This window comes from Protopterus annectens, chromosome 6.part0 (assembly GCF_019279795.1).
Source record: "Protopterus annectens isolate FY-2018-M chromosome 6.part0, PAN1.0, whole genome shotgun sequence".
Classification (NCBI taxonomy): domain Eukaryota; kingdom Metazoa; phylum Chordata; order Ceratodontiformes; family Protopteridae; genus Protopterus; species Protopterus annectens.
Window position 1 is genome coordinate 175,853,558 of NC_056737.1, and position 17,071 is coordinate 175,870,628.

The following is a 17,071-nucleotide window of genomic DNA, read 5'->3' on the forward strand; positions in this document are numbered from 1 at the left end:
CTGGCTCCACATCATCCAGACAGATTAGTTCTTTCTTGTTTTTTTTCAAACGTAGCCATACTTTTTACCTTTTTCCACCAGCCTATTAACACATCTTAATTGGACATGATTCCACTGGAGTAAATGCAAAGGAAGTAACAAAACAAAGGCAGCGGCCTGGCAGCCTCTAGGCCCCTAGAAGTCCTAGAGTTCTATATGTTCTGATGTGCATCTTACAGCTGTTTTGTAACCTTTTGATCCAATATTGGCCTAGATAAAAATCATGAATAAGGAAAGAAATGTAGTATTTTTTTTTTCTTTCAAGGAAAACTATGTTGTAACAAAAGCTAAAGGCTCATAGCGAACAAAACATTAGTCCCCAGTTGTTATCACACTCAACCTGCCCAGACTGCCACAGACAGCCACTTGTTGTGGACAAAATTCATATTCATCAATTATTATTTGTAAGAATCTAAATGTCCTGTTTGGGAAAAGTGACTGCCTCCCCATCCCTTCAAAAAAGATAGTAAACTTTCATGCATCTTTGTGGTGTTAGATTGGGATAACTGTAAAAGCACAAATGACCAGAGGCTTATATTATACAGTGGAAGGTCTGGGTAAGAAAACTCTACACAAAAACGTAGAGTATATACAGACTGCACAGAGAAGGAATCGCTGCCAAAATCTCATCCAGTGAACTAAACATAGCGAAATGGCAACTTGACTATCTGCACTGCATGCCAATAATCAGTTGCTGTCACACTCAACCTGACACGGCTGCCACAGATAGTCACTTAGTCTGTAGTATGCTGATGTTTGGGATAAAAAGTAAAAAAAAGAAATGGGCAGCTTGCTACTTCCAGATACAGTGTAATCCCTGCCCCACACAGAAAGTAACTTTCATCCTAACCAAAAATTCAACCAGAGAACCAAGCACTGTGAGACAGCTACTCTACTCACTGCACCACTGTACCAGTGATCAATGGTTACCAAACTCAACCTGCCCAAACTGCCAAAGGCAGTCACTTGTCTGACTCTGGATATACACATCAGAGCTTTGTTTGAGATAATGAATAAATACATACATAACTGCCACACAGGAATGTATCTTCTCAGCTCACTGCTGTCAGTATACAGTGTGCCATGTATTACACCCCCCACCACACACACACACACACACACACACACACACACACACACACACACACACACACACACACACACAACTGTCAGTGTCTTAGCTTAAGAAAAAAATAGAAGCTAAAAATTATGGGAGACAAAGGGCAAAAATCAATGACAGCGGTGAAGTGAGAAGATACATTCCTGTTTGTGCCTTTACATACTTAGAAAGTTGCCATAAAAGGCTTTGCGTTAACTTGATTTTTATGAATCTTATTACTTTTGAAATTAAAAAATCTACCATTATTTACTTTCATTGACTTGCCAGGAAAAAGAAACAGAAACTGTGAGAAACAAGCTAAAATATGAGGCAAAATTGATGACATTCTGCAAAAACAGGGAGAGTTGAGTGCATCTATGCTTCATACACATACATACTTACAATATATGCACCCACACTAACCATCAATTACAGGCACTAATATAATTCTGACTTTACACCTCTGAAGTATGATTGGGATCAAATGAACAAATACATAACTGCAACACAGAAGTATATCTTCTGAGATCACTGCTTTTAGAATTACAGTGTACAACCCACAACCCCCCCCCCCCCACACACACACACACATATACATCTCCACCTCTGAACTCAAGAACCAGTGAGAAAAATAATGGAGGACAAAGGACCAAACAAAGGGACAAATACTTTTTTTATATGTTTAGAAAGTTGCAAGAGTAACAGGCTGTACACTGACATTCTTTTTTCCTGAATGCTGCTAAGTCTAAAACTCAAATTTCTGCAGTCATAATATTTGCTAAATGCAATCCTCCCTCATTTGCCAAAACACAAGTTTTACAAGGAACTTAAGAAAATGTGAGGTGAAATTAGATGTATTAATCAAAATTAGGGACATTTGATAGCAAGTATGCCACATACATACAAACACATACAAACATATGCACTTAAAAAAACTTGCCTTCCTGCATCATTCTGGATAAGTAGCACACATACTGCTTTAAAAACATTAACTAACTAGCTAAATAAAATTTGTTAGTATGCTCTTAGCACTGAAAACATCCAATGCCATCTTATTGCAGTTTCAGTCAGTCAGTCTCTGAGTCAATAGAGACAGCTACTCACTGCTTCATACAGTTGATATCCCTTGAAGGCGAAATGCAGAGCTACCAGGATTAAAGCTGTTTGGTACTTCAAATCTGTGTATGCCTTTTGGATTTATTATGTTGAAAACAGCCCAGCAATTGGACTAAGCTGATTATTTTTCCCTGCAACTCAAAAAGGCTTGGAACTCCTCACATGTGAGGAGTTCTGCACTTGTGGAAGGAAATAAATGTAATCAAACAAAGGCAGCATTTAAAAATAGTAAAATAACTCACTTTATTTTATTTTATTTTATTTTTCCACTATGGGAGCTGTAACCAGTACAATAAGCTGCCCCTGAGTTCAAACATTAGCAGCAATTAGGGAATCCTGAATCTACTCTGTTTTCCTTCAGTGAGAGGTAATGCTGATTATTTTTACAAGGTCATATTATGCGTCTGCTATTTCTACAGCTCTTCAGGGATAATTATGCTCAAAAGAAAGCAACATGGATTGTTTGCCCACTGGCATCAATCCTTGCTGTTGGAGACATAGGTTAAAGTAGAAGTCTATGTTTCTGAATGGCATACCATAGGATGACCAGTAATTCAGATGCATAGCTGTACTTCGCTAAGGAAGGACTAGGTCATTGTTATACAGTTTACCCCCACTGACAGCTGATGGAAAGACACACACATCATACTCGGGTAGAGTCAATACAGGTGCAATTGCAAAACATGAACATGTACACTGCACAGATGTCCAGACACAAGGGGGAGCTAAAAGTAAAAATGCCCCCATGTAACTTCTGTGATGCCTTACTAATGCATGAATGAGTTAGGCTCTTCAAATTATTCTGACATCTGTTGTTGAGCCTTATTAGTAATCACTGCAAAGACTGGGAGCTACCTGTCTAAATATATACATGTATACATTTTGCAAATGCAATGGCACTTTAGTTCAGGACTACACAAGGCAGTAACAGGGTCCACAGAAAATTCAGATTTGGTTGTTTGGTAAAGACAGTACAAACAATAAGATAAAAAAAAACAACTTGCAAAAACTCAGGATGGCTAGTGCATCTAAAAAAAAAGACAACTGATATCTATCAAATATCTTAACATACTGTACATAGACTATTACATTCTGTTATTACAACTGTGCTGTCATACAAACTACATGAAATATTTGATTTATTCCAAGAGAAAGTGCCAACTTGGTAAAAAAAAATTAAAATTATGATTTGGTTTTCTCTAAGAACAAAGAAAAACCTTTTTATGTGCAGTGGGAAGATAGAAACTAGTTATAATTTGTGCTGACTTTTCCTCTTTAATGTAAATTTATATAAATATAATTCACAGACACATTAGTAAATAATAAGACAGCATTATCAACAGAACAGATAATGTTCAGTTTTGGAGTGAAAATGGATAACTGAAGAAGCACAGTGACTCCACTTTTAAAGAATAAGAAGGCAAACAATGTAAATGTGCCACAAACTAAGTTCATATTTGGTTGAGTCTGGATACGATACAAATATTACAGGGAAATGCAACAAAGTCCATGTTTTCTGCTTTCAAAACACATATTCTATCTATGGGAGACCTAATATGGACTCCAAACTGGTCTTTTATCAATAGGGAAAGCCCTAGGAAGAAAGCTTTGGTGCATTGCTGCAGGCAAAAAGAAAGCATGCACATTAAGTACCACTTTGTATCTGTCATGTAAGTAGGTCAAATGGTATTTTTATATCAGAATAAAGCCATTAGAGTAGGGTAGGGTTATTTTATTGTTCCTATGTATGTATCTAAGGCAAGCTAATTATAAAATGTAAGTTAACTGCAATAAAAACACAATATAAACAGCTATAGAGAAATATCATTTTACAACACTCATTACTCAGAATCATTTTCAAGTCACATCATTGTAATGTCTCAAACGAATTAGTCAACATCAAATAAAATATTTCACAGAATAAATGAACATAACGTCTGCAGTTGTTTATCAATGTAGTTCCAGTAATGAGCATTGACATAATCACTGTTTCAGAGTTAAAAAAAATACATTTCATTCTATTACTATTTCATAGGGAAACAAAACATCATGTTGAGTGCCCAAAGATGATGTAAACAGGAAAATGACAGTATGATAGCCAGTCTGTTATCTGAGACTGTGATGAATGGTTATACCAACTAAACTATAATCCCCTTAGCTTGTAATTATTCTCCATACGGATGCAGTGCTAATGAGTAAAAGCTCGTTTTTAACATGCCCACTAGTTTTGTTTCAGTGTCAGCAGAGCAGATATAACAATGCAAATCAGAGAGAAGAAAGTACAAATCACCTATTTTTAAATATAGCTTGTTTGACTTATATAATTGCAAAACAGGCATAGACACATGTCATATACAGAAGAATAACAGAAAAAAGAATAAAATACCACTTGCAGATTGTCCAAATGGTTGGCTGCAGCCCAGTTCCTGTTTCTGTCCTATATTGCTCTTGTCCTTCAGATCACTACTTATGGACTGGAGTGCTCCCTCCTTAAGATATGCTCTGACTTCAAGAAACTGCACTATAGCTGTCTGCCACTGGGTGTCTCCCTGTCCTTCCTTCTTTGCTAATAAACCTTATTAATCTTGCAGTTTTTCTGTTTGAAATCACATGTTCCTAATTTGACAGGATAAGAAAAAGCAATATGCAAAGTACTGCATACAAAATAAGCTAAAATGTAAAACTTAGAGACCAAAATGGTCATCTGCAAATATACCTTAAGTCCTTATGTAGCTGTCAGACTGCAGAAGTGTAAAGGAGCTGTTCTTTCAGCACTAGTTATTGACAGGAAAAAGAATGTCCGTGTCTATGAGGCTGGGACTATACTGCTTGAGGTGACCTTTTACCTGGATGGAAATACCTGCTTGTTAGATGACAAGACACATATGTTGTTGATCTGGATAAGCATCGGGTGAGTCACAGCTGTTGTACTCTGCTGTGTTGCCATCTTCTGGTGCTCAGCATGAAGTAATAAGGGCAGTAGCTGATGAAAAGCATTTGAGTTTTAAATCTAGAGTTTCTTGTTATATTTGATTTCTGAGTTGCAGTATATTTTTCTAGCATCAATAGCATCACATAAATCTAAATGAAATAAAAAATGTATGTACATGCATATATATATATATATATATATATATATATATATATATATATACACACACACATATACATACACACACACACACACACACACACACACATATATATATATATATATATATATATATATATATATACACATATATTATTATTATTTTTTTTTTTATATGCTGGAGCATATAAGAGACAGATGAGTATATGAAGACAAGATGATCAATTTCAACAATTGGCTTAAGTATTGGTGTCATTCAAAGGGGATCCAGTGCCTGTCAGCCTGGGATGATATGCTCGACAAGCCACGATGCTTCGCTAAGGATGGCTTGCACCTGTCACCCCTGGGCTTTCGGATATTGGCAAAGGCTCTTGATACCCTCATAGTGCCTTTTTTAGGCAAGGCTCAAAAGACAAACCCACCTCCATAGGTATCACAAGGGATAAGAAACTAAGAGTAATGCTACTCAATGCCAGAAGTCTAAACCTCAAGATGCACACACTTGAAACTCTCCTCAGCATGGAGAACATCGATATCTGTGCAGTAACAGAAACCTGGTTCAGGGCTCCCGAGAGCACCCCAGCACTACCAGGTTATACCTCATACCATGCTTTTCGGCCCCAAAACTTGGACTGAACTACAAAAGGAGGGGGAGTATCAATATTCATCAAAGATACCCACACCTCCAGGTTGGTGGCACAGCACAAAGCATCAGAGACTATCCATGTGCAACTAACAGTGGGTAAAACTGCCTTCCAGTTTATAGCCTGCTACAGACCACCCTCCCAAACCCAGGAACCCCACTCGGCCTTCCTGAGAACACTGGAAAATATGAAGGTCTCTCCAAACACCATTATATTGGGTGACTTCAACTACCCAAACATAGACTGGGAGCATTACTCTAGCTCCAACACCCTAGCCCAAAGGTTCCTAGAATTCATAAACTCAAATGCTATGGAACAACATGTTACCACTCCCACAAGAGGGGAAAACATACTGGACCTGATCATCACCAACATGGGGACTCTATGCTCCAGACCAGAAGTGTATCCCTCACTGGTAAGATCAGACCATAAACTAATCCAACTGGATATTCACATCCCGACCCCACCCCTGCCCAGAAAACCATAGTGAAAAAATTCTCTAAAGCAAGTTTCACACTCCTCTAAACCGAGGTGGAATCCTTCAAAGCCCCCGGCCTGTGGAAAATATGGCCCAGACTGCAGAATCCTTTATAAATGCATTCTGTGAACACCTTCATGAATGCATGGATCATGCAATCCCAAATAAAACCAAGACCCAATCCTCCAAAGGCAGACGTCCTGTCTGGTGGACCCCAGCCATAAACAAACTATACAATAGAAGGAGGAAGCTACTATATGATAGAGCAAAATCCCAAAAAAGGGAAGGCATCTCTGATCTGTATTAGCAAAAACTACGGCACTCATAAAATCGCCTAAGGCCAGCTTCGAGAGAAAAATTGCACAGGACACTAAGGATAATCACAAGGCTTTCTTTAGTTATGTTAGGAACCTGGGTGGGAATTCCCAGATATGCTCAGAATTAGTCCAAAATGACAAAAAATACACAGAACCCACAGACATTGCCAACTTCCTAGCTGACAGGTTCAGTGCAAACTTCTCCCCACCAAAAGGGCAAATATCTATCCCAGCAGAGTGCTGCCCCTGACATCTCAGATGCTCAGGTAAGAGCCGCCCTCTCCAAAGCAGAAAACACAGCATCAATGGGACCAGACGGTGTCCTGGGCTGTGTCCTACATGAACTCCAAGAAGAGCTAAACCCAAACATAAAACTACTGTTCAATCTCAGCCTTACTACAGAATATGTACCCAAAGAGTGGCGTACAGCAACAGTGGTCCCTCTCCACAAAGGTGGTGCCTCAATGGATCCTGGAAACTATTGCCCCATAAGCCTGACTAGCTTGGTCTGCAAAGCTATGGAAAGGATCATCATGGACCTCATAAATAAAGATATTGGGGACCTACAGACACTGGATCCTACCCAGTTCGGCTTTGTTAAGGGCAGATCCTGCCTCTTAAACCTGGTTGACTTCTTTGAAACCATCACCAAGGCCATTGACGAAGGGAAGGTGGTCCACACAGCCTACCTGGACCTCGCAAAAGCCTTCAATACAATACCCCACTCGGGCATTATAGATAAGCTCACCAGCTTAAATATAAACCCCTATGTCACTAGATGGGTTGCAAACTGGCTCAAGGACAGAACCGGTGCAACTGAATGCTTCGCACAGACGGCTTGCATGGTCAAACCAAATAGAGCAACCACAAACGACCAGCAGAAGAGATGGTGAGCCCAAGTACTTTATTAATCAAAGTAACATATAAAGATATGTCACTAAACCAGACCGCCTTACAGCCTTTCTCAATGGTATACAAAAATAGATTAATACAAAAGAAGAAGAACTGATTCAGGTTGTATTTATACTATTAAAACAGGACTAGTTGGTATAGCCCAACCTAGTGTTTGGGATGTATACATACCCAAAAAAACGTATTTAAGTAAATAATCAAAAACAGTTCATATACAATTATGAAACTAACAGTTTATGCATTAAATGATTAAATATTACTATCAGTGAAGATATAAAAAATAATTTCATAATACTGTAGGCAGATATATGAGAAATTTTTAAAAGAAAAAATTTTTAAAAGAAAAAGACATGTAAATAGCATCTTGTAATTTTATAATGGCCTGATTATGTAAATACACAAAATTCATCACGGCCATACAAGAGCTAATGAAAATATATTCACTTGATGTAGTATCATAAAAAGGTATTATAATAACAACCACTCAGTGCTAAAGTGTACATTGGTCATCCTAGTTATTCTTATTATATAGCTCCTTGAGCATATATTATCAAAACCACATAAGTGCCACCAATCAGAAAAAGCAAACAAAAATATGGCTTTACACGGCATGTATTGATATGAATAAATAGACCTAACCTCTCTCATAAATGGTCATTCAGACCAGGCGGAAAAAGTGCCCCAAGCTTAGTAATCCAGTATTGTTCTTTTTTATTCAAAATAGAGTGCCAACCCTGTTGATGGCTACGATCCCCTACAATTTTGTCAATGACCATGAACCTAAATTGTGCATTGGAATGTTTGATGGTGTGTCTATATAGGGCATTAGTTTCCTTCTTATTCCGAATGTCACTCTTATGTTCTGTCATACGTATTCGAAGGGATAAATGACCCATGTGGTACTGCAATTAGCAAAGACCCTGGTCTGATACACCCGTTCCGTGTTAGCACTTGAAAATTCCTTCAGTGTGTATACTTGCGAACATGAACAACAATGACCACAAGGAAAGGTACCTATGAGTCTATCTCCTGTTAAGGTTGTTTGCTGATAGATAGCTCCTCCTCCTTCCTTGTGTTTGTAGTGGGAAAACATCCCCCCCAAAGTTTTACCCCTTCTGAAAGACATATGACATGTTGTACCTAATAGTGTTCTCAATTCATCATGTGCCATCAATATATTCCAATTTGAGTTCAAAATATCTCTCACCAGCTGATGGTTCCTGCCATATGTGGTGACAAACCTTATTGTTGAGTCCTGATCCTTATTATCTAACTTTTTATATTGCAATAAGGTTTGTCTGTCCAATGAGTTACTCCATTCATTTGCCAAAGAGATATCCCTAATTTTGTATCCTCTGTGTTTAAATCTACAATATAAATCATTCCTAGCTATTTCAAAATCACCCCCTGATGAACATATGCGCTTCATACGCATGAATTGTGATTTTGGTATATTGCGGATGGTGTGGTAAGGATGCATGCAGCAAAGTATTATATTGAGGGTATTTGCGAAAAACTTTGGTACTTAAGGTATGATCCTCATTGCGGTATACAGTAACATCCAAAAAGTTAATAGTGTTATAATTATATGTTACGGTAAACTCGATACCCCATATATTATCATTCAAATACTGAATGAATTCCTGTAAATATGTAATATCTGCCTTCCACACCATCCAACAATCATCTAAGTATCGTCTCCAGATGTCTATTTCAACAATATAAATATTGTGTGATAAATCATAGATTAAACACTCCTCAAAGTAGACAATCCAAATGCAGAGTAATGCACCAGCGGAGGACAATTTATGAGAGTGTCCAGACTTAACCCAGATGAACAATGTTTTGAATCTGGAGTACAGGACCTTAAACAGTGATTCATAGAGAGGGGTTACTGTGAAAAAGACATAAATGATACCATTATTGCAGTAGAATCATTGAGGTTGAATAGAGCTAGACCATATTTCATGGACCAGATAGATGCACAGAATGCAGTCATACCATCTCAAAAGGAATTGAGGGCAACTTTAACTTTCAGTCAGGTCAGTTTGGAAGTAAAAGGACTCATGCAGAAACACTGGGACATTTTACTGTCAGACAGAGAATTATGTAACATCTTAGGTCCTAAGCCAAGCATTACTTATAAGAATCATCCAAACCTGAAGAGCATTTTATGTAGACCAAGATATGTTACTAACAATGCACAGGAAGAAGGCACGGATGTTAACACAAAGCCTTGTGGAAAGTGTAATCAGTGCCCTTTTATTAACATAGACACTTTGTTTAAACATCCTATTACAAGTCGCAGTTATCATTTTCACACTAACACAAATTGTGAAAGCAGAAATATTGTTTATGTCGCAGTTTGTAGTTCTTGTCCTGCCTATTACATTGGGAAGACGAATCGCACATTAAAAGAACGTATAAGGGAGCATTGCTATCAGATCAGGATAGGCTCAGATGTGAATGCTCTATCCAAACATCATAAATCAGCAGGTTCAGGACATAATTTTAGTTTTTTTGTTATTCAAAAAATTACACAAGGCTTTAGAGGAGGTGACCTTGTCAACCGAACTCTGGAATGTGAGACGAGGTGGATAATTAGATGGCGTGCTGAAGAACCACCTGGCCTCAATGACAAGGTCCAGATTAAACCCTTCCTTAAAAATAGGAGAATACGTAGACACAAGTGACCATATTTTTTATATATACATATGGCTATGTCCCTTAGATGAGACTATTAGAGCGAAAGAATCTCCTTTGATGTCTTTCATTTAGCCATTATACCTATAAGTAAATCCTGAGATTTTATTATGGCTAAACATTTTTTATAGGGTATTTATTAATCATTTTGTATGAATGTCTTCCACTTGTATATACATGGTCAGGCCTTTTAGCGTAATGATTTCATACAGATATTACATTTTGATGTAAGTTCTGAATTGTTACTATGGTTGTGAATATTTATTTTGGTTGTGAGCCGTTTGACTACAGGCTATGTATCCATCAGTTTTATGTAGCCATCATTTCTTCACTCTGCTATCCCACAAGCAACATGCATTCAATATGCAGACGATTCAACCCTTATCTGTTCTGCTCCTTCCACCACAGAACTGATCTCACTCACCCAAAACGTATTTAATACTGCTGAAACATGGTTCTCAAAACGATTCCTCCTACTTAACGCCAAAAAAACTAAACTCCTCCTTTTCACCCCCACCTCTCGTACCACGGGCTTACACTTCTGCATCTCCTCTAACACAAACACTATCATCACACCTGACTCTACTACAAAACTGCTAGGTATAACTATCGACAACAATCTCTCCTTCAACCAACACATTAACTACACTATCAAATTAGTTAACAGAAAAATAGGATCCCTATATAGAATTAAATCTTTTCTCACCCTGCAACTAGAACCAAAATAGCCCAATCACATCTCTTATCTTCACTTCTATATGCTTCATCTATTTATACCAATCTTAAAAAGCAATCTAGCTAAATTAACAACCTGCTACAATAATATTGCCCGCTTTGCCACTGGTAATCCCTTCAGAACCCACCACTGTCTAAACCTAAAACTTCTAGGCTGGCTTGAATTCCAAAACTACTTGCTTATCCCTCAACTCTCGATTGCTCATAATATACTTTATCAACCTGACCACACACCAATACTTTCCCAACTGATAATCCCTATAACAATCTCAACTCCCACGCATCTCATAAACTAATGGCCAAAGCAATTAAGTCAAACAACTTTGCCGGTGACTGTCTTTTCACTAATACTATAGGTAGGAACTGGAATCTTCTTCCTACTGACATAACTTTGACTACATCTTTGCCTCTTTTCAAACAGAAAATTAAACTATACTTCCAAAACCACTGGCTCTGTTCCTGCAGCACACCTGACTAAATTATTTTATTTATTACTGTCTTACTCCTCTACTCCTTACCTCTCCACTCCAACTTCTGTTTATGATCCTACCTCTATTAAAACTTTAAGTATGATACCTTTCTGTAAATTTGTTAAACTTGAATAATGATATCTTTCTTATTTTAAAATGAGGAAACTTGTTACTTTTCTGGTTGTATACCTCCCTTGCAATGTTTTAATGATGTATTTTCCTGAGAAAATTCTTTTTTGATTTTGAAATGTACTAGTAGATAGTGGAGCTTTTCTCCTCGGGCCTCTGCTGAAAATGGACTTGTTATCCAGCCAGACTAGCCCGGTCAACAAATGTAAAATAAATAAAATAAATAAATAAAATTTATTATAATGTTTTTCAACGGTTCTATAGCATTTTAGTTTTATGAGTTTTAAGTTGTATGAACTTGATCTTAAGATTGCTTGTTTTAATTTCATCATGCAGCAACATAGTGCATCAGTTTAGTAGTTATGCATTACATAGGATAAATATCAGTACAAGATTTTCTACGAATGAAGCACTAATATGGTTTTGCATGATTAGTTTCGTGTGTTCTGCTTTAAATTGTTAAGCGCAAATTTTGCTAAGTTTGTAACCAATCAGGAATCATGACAGTTCTTATAAAGAGCTTGTTTTTATGTAATCTCATCAAAGTCTGAAGAAGCCTGTTGGCGAAAGCGCTTACTTGATTTTATTATTAAAGATATCTACGTTCTTAGAAGTACTTGAAGTGATTAATGGTTTGAACATTACGCTATTGCAACAGTGAATACGTTTTATTGCCGTAAGGAACAGCGTATATGGTGACTGAACTCCTCAAAGTAGGCCATAAAAAGGTCAGCATATATAGGGGCAAAGGAAGCCCCCATTGCCGTACCTTGAAGCTGTAAAAAGCACTCGCCATGGAAATAAAAAACATTTTTAGTTAGTACGTGTTCCGCCATGCAGATAAGCAGTGTATTAAAGCTCGGTGGGTACATTTCACATTTTTCCAACCAGTATTGTAATGATTGCAGACCAGCCCAGTGTGGGATACTAGTGTATAAGGATTTTACATCAAGTGTGCACATCACCCAGTCCTGTTCCAGTTGGGTATCCGCTATTATCCGAAGAAAATGTGTCGTGTCTTTCAATCTGGCCCTAACCAATGACAATAGTGGCTTAAGATAAAATGTGAGAAAAGCTGAAAGTGGTTCTGTTAATGATCCGATACCAGACACTATAGGCCTACCCGGGGGTTTAGTGATAGACTTATGTATTTTGGGCAAAAGATATAAGATCTGTTTTTGTGGATCTTTGACCGTCAGGTGTTTGACAGCATTAAGTGTTATAATACCTTGATCCTCAGCTGTCTGTAAGAATGAATCACTTTCCTTCTTGTATACCAATGTGCGATCTATAAACATTTGCATGTAACATCTACGGTCTGCCAATTGTCTTTTGCCCTCATATAGATAATCCCCTGTATTCATAACCACAACAGCACCACCCTTATCTGCAGGCAGAATGGCTATATCATGATTTTGCTTAAGTTCTTCTATAGCAGTTTTTTCCATGATCGAAATGTTTTGACCTAAAATATTTGATTCATGATGATGAAAATGAAGATCTTTAATGACTGACTGTTGAAATATGGAGACGTATTTGTTCATGGGTGGTTGAAAATCAGATTTCAAAAATCTAAACTCAGAAGATCTATGAGAGGTGTCACCTGAAAAGAACAATTTAAGATTAAGATAAATGACAAAACATCATTTACTATACTATATTCATCACTAAAGAAACCCGGAATAAATCCAAGGCCTTTATTCAACAATATAGTTTGTGCATCTGTTAATGGTACATCAGATAAATTTAAAACATTATCAAAGTTAACCTCAGCTAAACAATGTTCAGATCAAATTCTCCATAGAATTGGTTACTTGGTGAGTGTCTAAAGGGGTATTAGTATTGCATCATTATCCGTGTATGATGATTCTTCATCACCGGAAGTACTGGCCAGGGATGCATCAGTGGATTTTAAAATAGATCTAGGTCTCTTTCTGGATTTCGTACCAAGTGTTTTGTGACTAGTATCATTAAACCTGACCGTTTTAGATGTATCAAAAGGACTTTCTCTGATAGTCAGTGCAGTCTCTGTTGAATTTGCAAATTTTGCGGTCCTTGGTCAGTTGATCAAAGGATGCCAAATCCTTAGATAATTTTTTAACCAAGGAAGAAAATATGGGCTGAGATTCAAAACGTTTGTACTCTTCACAAGAACTTTTAACCTCTGTTAAACATATATCCACCATTCTCTCATAGTATGCTGCCAAAATTTTTACAAACATCATAGAGGATTGATGAAGAGCCTGGTTCCATTCCTTCGTCAGCCTGTCCTCCGACCTCCTCACTAAGGGCTGTAACCTGATCCTTAAACCTCTAGGAGTAATATCCTTCTGTATATATGCTTTGAATAATCGCAAATGCCATATATTGGCACGAAGATTCCTCAAATCTTTATAAAATTTATTAAAGGCTGAGTCACAACCCTCAAAAGGACCATTATTAGAGCCATTTTGGTTATTGCTTGACATAACATTGACACCAAATACACCTAAGTCATGCCTATCAGCAGATAACCCATTCAAAATCTGCTCCAAATCCATATTCTATCATTAACCAAACCAGCGGACTATGATCAACTTGCTGAATGAAAGATATATAGTTGTAGAGTGTGTAAAAGAAATAATTCAACAGAGAACACACCAAAAATAGGAAACCGTAATGCTAAGAGAAAAATGAAAAATCAGCCATATAATACTAGTCACAATAATTCCCAATATTATTATAATCCACTGAGGCATCCAACCATGTGTTATGAAAATTCAGGCACCAGTTTTGATATAATCACTATGGTGTATAGTGCACTATTCAGCAGGTAACTGAAGATAGCATCAACATATTATATACACCTAACACAGTGATATATAACTCACTTAAGTCCAAAAATAAAGACTCATACTCAATGAATCATCACTGTTACAATATTGATAAAATCGTATCCTGGTTATCATTCACATACAGTTGTGTAAAGGATTTTTGATTACAGTCGAAATGTATCTACATAACCATATTAGGTACACAAAAGACAGCCCCTTGAATCCTGATCTATAAATAGGTTCAAGTATATAAATGTGATTTTCTTAATCATACAAGTTGTAATGTAACATGTATCAGATAAGGAAGATGAAAAAATATGCCTCTAATAACATGTTATACATGTCCATAGTTAGTTCCAAATCCAAATTGTATGTACATGTATATCCCTCAGATAATGTGGCCTGGTAAATACAATTTCAACGTTATATAAAGCATAAGAAAACACGTAATGAAACCAGAATCTTAATTGAACCATAAGATGTTTATCCTATATGTATTGTTTTCTTCAAATCCTACTAATGAATAATTCGTAATATTGCCCTTGATACACTGTATATCCTAAATTTAAATCAAAGGTCTACTACATTTTTAACCATGGTGTCCCAGCTTCAATGACAAACCATTCAGTCTATGTTATAACAACTGAAAGTTAGTTAAGGATATATACACATATACCCATAGAAGGATATTATTGTAAACTTAAATAAAAGCACATCGTAGAAGGCATTACCACCGAAAAGGAATGTAAAACACAACTACTATCTTGGTGTTTTGATATAATTCTCGTATAGTATATATGTGTATCCCCTGTAGATGAACGTTTTGTACTAATATTAAACAATCCAGTTCAAACAATTTTATAATTGTCCAAAATCGACTGTACTGTAAAACACAAAGTCGATATGTCCAACATCAACCAGCAGTATGACATTGATAACACACCATCTGCATTGAATCGTGAACCATCTACAAAATAATATGTCCAACACCTACAAGGTTCTTGATCAGCAGTATCCCATCAAAGAAACACCATCCACATTGGAATCGTAGCCCTTAGAAAACCGTTATCAGTCTTGAAAAAAGTACCAATATTCTGATGTGCACTCATTCACCATTAGTTCCGCCCCCTGGTTAGGGTAAATATATCATTAAGATACAGTTTTAACATATATCCCCAAAACCGAGCAATAAATCTTGGAGAAATATAAAGATGTTGACGCCTTTAATACATTAATGTCCTTATTGTGAGCTTTGAAAAATAAGAAACAATACCAATGTCCACGAAAAAGAAGAAAAGGTTCTTAGCGTAATGATTAATTCCACCTAATAGGCCTAGTTCCTCCTTAAGCACTGAAACGAAATATGAATCCCAAAAAACCTGGTAAACATGCCGTATTACTGGATATCCAAGTACACAGTCTTCTTCACATAATAAACCTTGCAAAAGACCAGTATTATCAGTACCAAATACACGAAAAATGTTGAGCTACCATCAGGAACCACCAGCGAGGCTAAATGAACAGGTGCAACTGAATGCTTCACACAGACGGCTTGCACGGTCAAACCAAATAGAGCAACCACAAACGACCAGCAGAAGAGATGGTGAGCCCAAGTACTTTATTAATCAAAGTAACATATAAAGATATGTCACTAAACCAGACCGGTTTCGGCCTTACAGCCTTTCTCAATGGTATACAAAAATAGATTAATACAAAAGAAGAAGAACTGATTCAGGTTGTATTTATACTCCTCCCTATTAAAACAGGAATAGTTGGTATAGCTCACCCTAGTGTTTGGGATGTATACATACCCAAAAAAACTTATTTAAGTAAATAATCAAAAACAGTTCATATACAATTATGAAACTAACAGTTTATGCATTAAATGATTAAATACTACTATCAGTGAAGATATAAAAAATAATTTCATAATACTGTAGGCAGATATATGAGAAATTTTTAAAAGAAAAAATTTTTAAAAGAAAAAAACATGTAAATAGCATCTTGTAATTTTATAATGGCCTGATTATGTAAATACACAAAATTCATCACGGCCATACAAGAGCTAATGAAAATATATTCACTTGATGTAGTATCATAAAAAGGTATTACAGTAACAACCACTCAGTGCTAAAGTGTACATTGGTCATCCTAGTTATTCTTATTATATAGCTCCACATGGTTAGAATTGCTGGAGCCATGTCAGACTCCAAACCAGTTACAAGTGGCGTCCCACAAGGCTCAGTCCTGGGACCTCTCTTGTTCGGTATATATCTCTCAGAGGTGCAGGCCAACACGGAAGGACTGTGGCTGACCAAGTTCGCAGATGACTGCAAACTGGGCACCATAATCGACTCTCCAGCTGACACAAGCATCCTCCAAAAGGGCCTCATAGAAACAGACAACTGGTGCCAGAGCCATGGCCTCAAGCTAAACGCCAAACAGTGTATAGTCATCCCCTTTGGCAAAACAAAGTGCCCACAAATTACCACATAGGTGGTAATCCATTAAGTACAGAAGAAGTA

The 17,071-nt window shown here is 36.9% G+C and overlaps 1 protein-coding gene across 1 annotated transcript in view; it reads right to left on the bottom strand.

Moving 5' to 3' along the window:
* Positions 1 to 5,061, bottom strand: part of ZDHHC22 (zinc finger DHHC-type palmitoyltransferase 22) — a 171,499-nt gene extending 166,438 nt beyond the window's left edge. Inside the window, exons 1-2 of the mRNA XM_044073480.1 lie at positions 4,971 to 5,061; positions 4,641 to 4,870 (exon numbers count right to left, since the gene is read on the bottom strand). The gene's annotated coding sequence lies outside the window, so the exon portion shown is untranslated. The remainder of the gene's footprint in view (positions 1 to 4,640; positions 4,871 to 4,970) is intronic.
* Positions 5,062 to 17,071: the final 12,010 nt, after the last annotated feature.